General features: G+C 39.9%; 1 pseudogene; it reads left to right on the top strand.

The window, feature by feature from the left end:
* Positions 1-688: 688 nt before the first annotated feature.
* LOC115689679 (cellulose synthase-like protein E1) lies at positions 689-6,129 on the top strand (annotated as a pseudogene).
* The last annotated feature ends 5,600 nt before the right edge of the window (positions 6,130-11,729 follow it).

Raw genomic sequence — 11,729 nt, 5'->3', positions numbered from 1 at the left:
TCGTTGAGTGTCGACTAACGTGTTTTGTAATAGGTTGCGTGTCAAAGTCACGTGGATCATAAGGTACGTCCGCTAACAAACTGTTAAAGGTGAAGCTCCAACTTTCGTATTGTGTCTATTTGCTCGGGGCGGCAAAATGCTTGGCTTCTCTGTACTATGTGACTATTCATCTCTCCGTCTTCTCAGAGGCATCTCCTAGTTCCCCAAGGTAATTATATAGATGACCTGTTTTCGGAGAACCAATTTTGATGCCTTAACTTTTGACATGTATAATATACACCTAACGTTGGTCCTCGTGCTAAAATCTCCAAACAATTCATTAAACATAAGAATCATTCCAGCTACACCTACACCCCCTCTATTATATTAGTATTACGCTGACACCACCCAAAAAGTGTCAAAAGAAAGCACTAATAACTTGTGCTAGCCATTTGATCAACCCTAATTTGGCTACTTGACAATACAAAACACTTAGTTGTGATATGAACAAAGTGCAGGGGCAATCATATAATCTTTGATATAAAACGTCATTTGCTAATTAATAGTTTCTTGCACATCAGGTATCAAGTCAGTGGAGCTTCCCATTGATCTACACCATTATGGCGACTAGTGCATACTCTTCGTGGTTGGTGGAATGACCAAAGAATAGACACAGCCTTCTCTATAAATGTTGCCTAATTGCTTCACTCACTTGCCACAGCAGAAAGGAGGCAAACAAAGGAAAAAATGGGAGAGAAGAGTAATCTTCCTCTCTTTGAAACAAAGTCCGCCAAGAACCGCTTCGTCTTCAGATTATACACGTTCTCCATCTTCATCAGCATCTTCTTCATCTTCTACTTTAGAATCCATCACTTGCCAGAGTCCAAAACAGCTGAGAATTTGGCTTGGCTTGGAGCTTTCTTCTCTGAGCTTTGGTTCGCTTTTTACTGGTTTCTCACCATCGTCATGAGATGGAACCCTTCGTATCGCCATACCTTCAAGGACAGGCTTTCTCAGAGGTGTGTTCTCTCTCTCTCTCTCTCTCTCTCTCTCTCTCTACTTCACTAATATGTCTGTTGACTTGATGGGAGAAGTTTGTAACTTTCAACCTTAAAAGTCTTCTTGACCAAAAAAAAAAAAAAAACCTTAAATGTCTTGACCAGCTGGTTGTGATAAATATTTTGTGCCAGTCATTAACACCTTGATAATTTTTTCTTAGGATACACCCTTCGAAAATATTGTTGAAATTTTCGGTTTGGTCGAGGTTTGGCCTTAATCTCATAACACCATTACCATCACAAGAACAAAACTTAGCGTGCAAAAACTGATCCGAGACACTATTTATCCTTAAAAAGGGGAAAAGAAAAGGATTAGTCTTTGTTTTGAAGTCATTGCATGAGATTTGAATTTGATCGCTCTCGTAAGGTTGTTTGCATGAACTCTTTTAGGTACGGTGAGGTTTTTCCGGGAATAGACATGTTTGTGTGTACGGCAGATCCCGTGATAGATCACCGACCATAGTGGTCAATACCGTCTTATCAATCATGGCATACAATTATCCGCCGGAGAAGATGAGCATTCATCTCTCCGATGACGGCAGTTCGGACCTTACTTTCTATGCATTACTTGAGGCTTCTCGATTCTCCAAGAAATGGCTTCCCTTTTGCCGGAAGTTTAAAGTTGAACCCAGGTCACCGGAGGCCTATTTTAGAAAGGCTGTTGAGCCTCTAAATGATTCTCTCTGGTCCAAGGAGTGGTCCTCCATGAAAGTAAGCACGTCTCTCTCTCCCATATTGTACCATTTTTTCAGTAAAATATTTATGACTATCATCTATATGTGATTTTAGCTAAATTAGCAATTAAATAGCCGATTCACTCCATATGTACATGTACACTTAAGATTCGACAAGAAATAAATGCCACCTCCTTGATGACAAATTAATTCCTATGTCAGCATTGAAGGGTATATCTTGGATGGGATTGTAGTGTTGTAGACTTCAATACTGAGATTCCATGAAAACGACATTGCTTTTGTCGCGTAACAAAAATCTTGGTTTTGGATCCAGATGAGAAGTAAAAAGAAAAAAGAGACTTCAATCCATCCAGAGATCACCACTTAAATCAAGAAAACAAAAGTATACTTTTCGTCTCAGTACCTTTAAGTTTTTCCTAATCTAAATTCTTCTGCTTTCATTAATTTTCTATAAAGCCATTGAGACACTAAATCCGACTAGATAAAGCTAATATGGCCGGAGGATGAGCCAAAATATGAAGTGGATAAAATATTTGGATGCTAATATAAACCTACGTTGAAAATCTTAGCCCGAGATAATGTCGAAGTATGATGTGAATAAAATTTAGTCAAAATAGATGCCCACAATGTAAAAATTTTGTCCGTGTCAAAGCACAACGTCGTCAATGGCCACGTCAAAGCTGGATTTGGCAAGACTCGGTATCTGACGGGCTTGGTTAAAAGAAGTGTGGAAGTAGAAGGACTTGATTGGACAAATTAAACGCACAGGAACAAAAAGTAGAATTTAAAATATTGGATATAGGAAAGAGACCATTGGAAACAATGAAGGATTGAATTATAATGACCAGAATTTCAAATTAATGTAACTGGAGTGATTCTATCAACTTGGTAATGTATTACTTACCATTGCCGATTTCAACCCAAGGTGACTCATTCCAACTTTTACACATAATCGTATGAAATAAATGAAAACTTGAAACAATTGTGCCCTTTGGTTATGCTTATGCTTATGACAGAACACATACGACGACATGAAGAAACGAATCGAAACGGTAGCGGAGTCGGGACGGATTCCAGATGACATCCGCGAGCAACACAAAGGATTTCTCGAATGGGACAATGTCTCGAGCCGGAGAGATCATCAAACAATTCTTCAAGTACTATACATCTACAATAAATGATTAACGTTCTAATCTTACAGCTACATCAATGACATGTTTCTCCTGATCCTTCAGATAATAATTGATGGGAGGGATTCAATGGCCGTGGACAGTGAAGGAAAGCCTCTACCAACTCTGGTGTACTTGGCCAGAGAAAAGAGACCACAATACAACCACCATTTTAAAGCAGGAGCTACGAATGCTCTGGTAAGTATCAGCATACGATGATTTACTAAAAACCCACATTCTTCATCAGAAAGAAAAGTGAAGAACATCAAGCTTTACAGCTTTCTTTATTTATCTATATGAGGTTCTTGCTCTTGGATCAATCGAGGGCTTAAAAGACGATCCTGGCACTAATCTTTCTGTAATTTTTCTGGATCAAATAGATTAGGGTCTCGTCGATGATTAGCAACTCACCCATCATCCTTAACGTGGACTGCGACATGTACTCGAACAACTCAGACTCAGTGAGAGACGCGCTGTGTTTCTTGATGGACGAAAAGAATGGCAATGAGATTGGTTTCGTACAGTTCCCGCAGTGCTTTGATAACCTTACGAAGAATGACCTATACAGCAGTTCCTTGAACGTAATAATGCAGGTAAGCCACTTCAAAAGGATGTTGACACGGCACTGTCCCTGAACTTAAGTGCAATTTCTATATGTTAAATGTGCTTATTGCACTCGCTTAATTGTTTTATTCTATTAATTCTACGGTTCCGTTAGAATATGCAGACTGATACACCATATTTGATGAACTGCACTAAAATGGGTAACCACGACTCAATTGAACTAATCACGAGTCCAAGTCAGCACATACCCATTGGCAACTCAGCAAATTCTAACGCGTGGACTAACATGAAGCTAATTAAAAGGAGGCCGATAGACTCTATTGGACACATTAAATTGAAGGGATAGGACAAGTACATTGGGTGAGTGATGATATCATAACGACTTTTAGTACTTTCTACGATGATTGCAGGTGGAGATCCATGGAATGGACAATTATGGTGGACCTCCGTACATGGGTACCGGTTGCTTTCATCGGAGAGAGACACTGTGTGGGAGAAAGTATAGACGGGGAAATAAAAGTGAGTCCTTGAGGTGGGATCACCACCAGAGGATACAAGACTGTGCAAGTGTGTTAGAAGAAACGTGTAAAACACTAGCCAGCTGTGGTTATGAAGAGAACACTGAGTGGGGAAAGGAGGTCTCTCTCTCTCTCTCTCTCTCTCTCTCTCTCTCTCTCTCTCTCTCTCTCTCTCTCTCTCTCTCTCTCTCTCTACATTTGAATGTCCTAACATGCGCATATCCATCATAAGAGCGTATACTCACAAGTACACATGCATAAGCTCGAGTCATCCTTATGATTAATGAAATCCAAGACCTCGACTTGCTCAAAAACTAGTCAAAACATGTGAACCATATCGACGTTTTGCCTAAATTATCGAGCCTTTGAGTATTTTTCAAAATTTTCTGGAGAGAAACTTAGGCAAAGAATGGCAATACGGGAAGAAAGCAGAGAAGGTTAGGTATTCAGCACCATGTACTATGGATAACAAGGGAGCAGTGAATTCTATAGTCTACAACTAACAAGCGAGAAGCGGCTTATAAGTTCATGGAAATCGGGCTTAGATGATAAACCTCTCATGTAAGGCTCTCTATGTCATTTTGATCAAGTGCGAAGAATAAAGAACAAAAGCAATTGAGTCTCTTATATCATTCCGGATTTTGATGCAACCAAAAGCTCTGCTTATGCCCTATTATTCAAAGACTGGACTGGGAAATTCAGCCATCAGAACTGAAATAGGCCACATAGGCATGCTTTCGAGCACTAGAAATATGCCAACATACACATGCAAAAGCATCCATGAACCAAGTCTTCTCTGAATTGCAGATGGGTCTGAAGTATGGATGCCCAGTGGAAGATGTCTTTACCGGTTTCACAATCCAATGCAGAGGTTGGAGATCGATCTATTTCAACCCCGAACAGAAAGGCTTTCTAGGAGTTGCCCCCACAACATTGTTGCAGTCCCTAGTTCAACATAAGAGATGGACTGAAGGTACTCTCCAAATCTTCCTGTCACAGTACTGTCCTCTGCTGTATGGACGTGGCAAAATCCCCCTGAAGCTGCAACTCTCGTATTGTGTCTACTTGCTATGGGCGGCAAATTGCTTGGCTTCTCTGTACTATGTGACTATTCCATCTCTCTGTCTACTCAGAGGCATCTCCTTGTTCCCCAAGGTAATTAATTAGATGACCTTTTTTTGGGAGAAAACTAATTTTGATGCCTCAACTTTCCACATGGATAAATATACACTTAAGGTTGGTCCTGGTTCTAAAATCTCCAAACAATCAAGTCATTAAACATAGATAAACTCCAGCTATACCCCCTCTATTATAGTAGTATTACATTATCACCACCCAAAAAGTGTCAAAATCAAGCACTAATAACTTGTGCTAGCCATTTGATCAACCCTGATTTGGCTACTCGACAGTATAAAACACTTGGCTATGATGTAACCATAGTGCAGGGACATCCACATAATCTTTGATTCAAAATGTCATTTGCTAGAGCTAATAGTTTCTTGCACCATCAGGTTTCGAGTCAGTGGAGCTTCCCGTTCATCTATACCATTATGGCGACTAGTGCATACAGTGCCAGCGAATTCGTATGGTGTGGAGGCACTTTTCGTGGTTGGTGGAATGACCAAAGAATGTGGGTCTATAAGAGAACAACTTCCTATTTCTTTGGCTTCTTGGACAACATTCTGAGGCTGCTAGGTATTACCAAGTCTGCCTTTGTCGTCACTGCGAAAGTAGCAGACGACGATGTATCAAACAGGTATGACCAAGAGCTCATGGAGTTTGGTGCACTCTCTCCTATGTTCACAATCCTTACAACCCTTGCTTGGCTCAATGCATTAAGCTTCATTGGAGTTTACTGAAGTTAGCAATGCATGGTGATTCTCTAGACCAGCTGGCTATGCAGATCATTTTGTGCAGTTTGCTAGTCTTTGTCAATCAGCCTATATATGAAGGGATGTTCTTTCGAAAAGACAAGGCAAGAATGCCCACCTTGGTGACATATAAATCCGCAGTCTTTGCTCTAGCAGCTTGTTCTTTAGCCTGTGTATAATCTACCATCCCACTGTATTGGCTAGAAGTTGCTGTAACTTCATCAATACAATAGACATCATACAAAGTAGTATGCCATCAGGACCTGATGAGAAAAACTTTCTGTTGCTGTTGCCATGTCCTATTTTGTGTAGTCTTTATCATTTCTGAGCTGCAACACGGCATAGAATATCTTCATCTGCCTATAAGCGAATTCTTTACCGAGACAAATCCGTGGTTCAGCGGAAGAACTGGGTTGTTACTTGCCATAGGTCAATATACGAATAGTTTATTTCCTTGATCTGAGAGAACTTGAATGTAGATGTTCATATTGAGATAAAGACCGTATATGGATAAGAAATGAACAAGATGATGCACGTCATTTTGTTCCTATCCAAATTACTTAATTCTGGCAATACACCAATATAAAAGTCAAACTGAAGGTCCGGCCCAGGTCGATGCCAATGAATCTAAGTGCATTTTTTTCTGACCTGAAAGGCTGTAAACTTGAAAGGGCTTTCGGGCTGGAATACTCCATTTGAATCCAGCCATCTCTCTGGACGAAAATCTTCTGCATCATCGCCCCGTATGAATATCATCCTTGCAGTTGCATACGGCTGAAAGGATACCTACCATATCTCCTTTTCTTACACTGGACCCATCTGGGAAAACATCATCAGAAAAGCAAATTTTCGCATCCTGAATGAACAATAATTTCAAAATTTAATAGAAAAGCTGACAGATAGATCTAAATTGAAAAGCGAATTGATAGCAACCGTAACAAAATCATAGAATAAGATCACAGGAGCTTAAGAAAAGAATTCTAGCTGATCATCTTTGTTATAATTTTCTATGTGAAAAAAGAAGGGGTTCGAATGCATTATGTGCTAGCTAAGATGAGGGAAGGGTTGCGGCTTGAGCGTGGGTCTACTTCCTGAAGAAAAGTTGACTTTATCTAGTGGGCCAACCCTTAAAATTTCAAAGCTACTGTGACTGACCACTGAAAATCAAATAACTCAATAATGCAAACGTTTATATCTTTTACGAATAAATTTAGGATCACAAGCTTTCCATGGACCGTGGAGAAAGAAAAAATCAACATATTTCTCACCACAAGAACTGCAGGATAGAGCCGGAGAGTTTCTGTTATCGTTGCATGGAGGTAGTGCATCTTTTCTAGAGCCTCTTCACGCATACTTGCAGCAAAACTGGCAAAATCTGAAATCTCTTTGACATTGCTCATTTGTTTTACTTCTTGTGCAACCTTCTCTTGTATAATTGGATATTTGCAGAGCATGTAAATGAACCAGGAAAGCGTGGCTGCGGTTGTGTCTTTGCCAGCAATAATGAAGTTGAGTATTAAATCCCGCAAGTATGTCAGGTCAGTCTCTGTCACTTGGAGAAACCTAGACAATGTCTTCCTTCTTCATCTGCAAGATCCATGCAACATGCCGTCCATGATATTTCCATCAAAAAATGGAGCCAGAGGATTGTTAACTTATAGAAGGATCGTCTGTTGAATTGTGCATTTGCTTATTCTTCCTCCTAATGAGCTTATACACAAAATTGTCAATTATTCTGATGTTTGCTTCAGTGCTGCTTCTGATCCAATATTCAGAAATTTCTTAATCTTCCAGAAGACGTCAACATATCGCCACAGGGTCATTGCACTTGCATCATCAAAAGCACTACTGAATTCAGCGCCCTCTTCACTTGTTCCACACATGCTATCCAGTTCGACTCCAAATGCAACTTTAAATATGGAATCCAGAGTTGACTTCACAAATAAATCCCGCATAAAACATCTTGTTCTATGATGAAGAAACTACGGCAAGATTGGCTAAGTCATATTTGATAACTCAAAATTTACCTGTATTTCTTAGTACTTGCTGCTTCGGACAAAATATTTGCTAATTTAGCAGTATTTCTTCGGAAGACTACGCTGCTGAAGTCTCTCGACACTTTTGTGGAGAACTCATAGCTTGACACTTTCCTCTGTTGGCGCCACTTATCGCCATCGACTGTGAAAATTCTGTCCCCCAATAGATCCTTTAGAAGGCTGTAGTTGTACCATCTCCTGCGCACGGCTCTAACTTTTAAGTCATATCATGCAATCCTTAGACTTGGGCTTCTGCACTAAAATCTCTATGAATAACCAGCTTTTTATCATCCGATTTTCTCGCGGCTCATTTAAAATCCAGAAATGATATCCAGGAACACTTAATTTGAGGCTTATTACGTAAAATAACAAATATTTAGTAGTGATTGCACGTTATGTGCATGGGCATGTGCAATCTTCCAATATCAGCAAATTTAGATTAACTATGTAAAGGGATCCAGACTTAATTTGTTTGTCAAATAATATCAAGAAAATCATTCAAATTAAACCCTTTTCCCCCTCTTGGGACATCCCCTCCGCTCACCCCAAGCGTCTATTGTTGCTTAGTCGGCCGCCGCCCTCGTAGTCTTGCTCGGATTTTGCTTTAGTGTATTGGCAAAGAGATGAGCAAAAGCCACAGCCAAGACCAGAGCAGAAGCTGTGAAGAAGATAGGGTCAGAGAAGAAATCTGGGGCCATGTTCGGAGTGGGCAGCGGAGGAGGAAGTGATCGTGGTCAATGGGATTCTACTTGCATAAACCGAAGATGTGCTCGATTTATAGGGTCAGTCCGTAACAAAGTAAGATTACATATTCAAATTCATGGATGCAGAGGAACGAGCCCAGCCAAGCTGACAAGTTAACTAGTGATAAATCCCAATAACAAGTTAATCACTATCAGCAAGAACAATCTGGATCATTGTCTTAAATTGATTCGAGCGCACTAAAAAAATCTTAACCTGGGACAAGTAGAGGGGACTAATAATGGAGGTGTGTCTTTGTTTATGATGATTGATGGGGATGATGATGGATTTGAGGAAAGTGGACGCTTAGTACAGAAAATGAGAGTGATGAGTCAAAAGAGATTTGTTATGTTCTTTCCAACTTCTGCCATTGTGGGACGGTCAATTTTGTAATGAGATTCATATAGTCGACCCTGTTTAGTGCGATAAGTCTCGATTGGTCATTATTGCACGGAAGCTGCATGGAAACTGCACGAAAGCTGCACAGAAACTTCACAGAAGTGAATACAGAACAGACAGAGTTTAGAGTACCATGACTGTTAATCAAATTTTAGTATCACAATATCGAGATTACGTATTCAAATTGATAGACATAGAAAAACAAGCCCAGACAAGCTGAAGAGTCAACTAGTGATATATTACAGTAACAAGCTCATCACTATCAACTAGAACAATCCGGATCATAGTCACAAATTGATTCAAGCGAACTAAAAATTTCTTAAGCCGTGTTTATGTTGATGAAGGGGGATGATGATGGATATGAGGAAGGTCGACGATAGGGGTGAACATGGTTTCAGGGTAGAACCGGGAATCAAAGAACCGGATTGATGTATTGTGTGGAGAGACGTAAACATGATTTTAATGTATTGTTGATTCATCAAGTTTAGTGGGCAGTCTGCTGTCCCATTGCCAAATTTTCCACGTATTAAATTTTAGCTTTATTAGATGAAGCAGTAGAGAGGATTCTGGTTAAGGATCAATATTCTCTTTTACATCGACATGATATCAACGAAGATTCCAACTTGTTTACGTTCTAGATAGGTGCTCTTCAAGCGTCAGCTCATCCATCATGTTAACAGCTTCGTTCACAGTATTGATATTTTGATTAATTTGATCCACCAAAGCATCCTCGTCCTCCTCTATGGATTTTTTATTCAATCGCATCCCAAACTTAGTAGCCTAACTGCACATAATCATCCCAACAATGGCACTTCACATCTCTTCACATGGCTAGATCTTTCCCTTCCTCTTCTCCTCCTCCATGTTAGGATACATGTGTGAGTGAGTTGTGTTAGAAAAATCCCACATCAAAGAATCGGTGTGGTATAAAGCAGTTAATTTATCGTAGTTGACCCATAACTCATAGGCTTAAACTTTTGAATGAAGGTAGATCCAACTAGATATATTGACGGGCTCGAACTTGGGCTCTCTTTTAGTGATCTCTCCAAGCGAAAGGTATCGAGCTTCTGCTGTTCACTCTCATAACAAATTAGGCTCTGACCCAGGTCCGATGTGTGAGGGAGAGATTGTGTGCTTATAAGTATGAGGAAAAATCTTACCCTTTGAGCTAACTTTTGGGGTAAGAGAGGCCCAAGAACACCCAACAATGGTATCAGAGCCGATGGTTGCGGTTTCCGGGCAGGTGGGCGTTGTAGTGTAGCAACGCAGGCCCGTAGAGATGAAGTTGGGCGTTGATGGAGATTCAACTTGAGATAAAGTTGATGCAGAAGGATACGTGAAGAAGTTTAGAATGCTTTCTTGCCTGGCACTCTTAATGAAGAAGTTTATATGGAGCAACCTTTGGGGTTTCTTGCTCAGAGGGAGTCTGAGGGACTAGTTTGCAAATTAAAAAAGTCTTTATATGGTTTGAAGTAATCCCCACGGGCGTGGTTTGGAAGGTTTTCTGAGGCTGTACTTTCTTTTGGACGGTCTAGATGTGGAAATGATCACTCTTTCTTTTATAAATAGTCAAGGGGAGGCAAACTATTCTTGATTGTGTATGTTGATGATATCATTATCACATGAGATGATTTGGTTGGTATAGCTGAACTAAAAGTCTATCTTCAGCAACAGTTTCAGACAAAGGACTTAGAAAAGTTGAAGTATTTCCTAAGAATTGAAGTTGCACAATCACAGAAAGGTATTGTTTTGTCATAGCGAAAATATTTTCTAGATTTGCTTACCGAGACGAGTATGTTGGGATCAAAGCCTCTTGATTCACCTATGGAACAATGGGTTAAACTGGCTGCTAAGGAAGGAGAAATTCTTGATAATCCCAAAAGATATAGAAGACTGGTAGGTAAGCTAAATTATCTCATAGTTACTCAACCAAACATTGCCTTTTCAGTCAATATGGTAAGCCAGTTTTTGTCTTCCCCCGTACATCTCACTAGGATGCAATTATCCGGATATTGAGATACTTGAAAAGACTCCAAGGAAATGAATTGTTTACCAAAACCATGGTCATAGCAGAGTTGAAGAATTTTCAGATGCTGATTGGACAGGATCTCCAAATGATAGGAGGTCAACTATTAGCTATTGTACCTTGGTTGGAGGAAATCCGGTATCATGGAAGAGTAAGAAACAGAGTGTTGTTGCCCGCTCCAATGCTAAATCAGAATATAGAGCCATGGCACAAGTGACATGTGAATTAGTGTGCATTCAATAGTTATTGACTGAGTTAAGCTTAATGCTTCAGTACCCATGACTCTATGGTGTAATAATAAAGGTGTAGTGCATATAGCTTCCACCCGTGTTTCATGAGAGAATAAAACACATTGAGATTGACTGTCATTTTATTCGAGAGAAGTTGCACAATGGATTGATCCTTCCCAGTCACATTCGAACCGGTGAACAACTTGTAGACATGTTTACTAAATCTCTGGATAATGGGAGGATAGATTATATTTGTAAGGGTTAATACCACGAAAAACCCTGAACTGGTACGTTTGTGACAGATTTACCCCAAACTATTTTTTTGACCATAAAAAACCCCAAACTGGTACATCTGTGACAATTTTACCCCGAACTATTTTTTTTGACCACTAAAAACCTCAAACTGGTACACCTGTGACAATTTTACCCCGAACTATTTTTTT

Source organism: Syzygium oleosum, unplaced genomic scaffold (assembly GCF_021117445.2).
Source record: "Syzygium oleosum isolate NSW1041296 unplaced genomic scaffold, Sole_v2.1 Sole_v2.06, whole genome shotgun sequence".
NCBI lineage: Eukaryota > Viridiplantae > Streptophyta > Magnoliopsida > Myrtales > Myrtaceae > Syzygium > Syzygium oleosum.
This window is presented reverse-complemented; position numbering and strand designations above follow the sequence as displayed.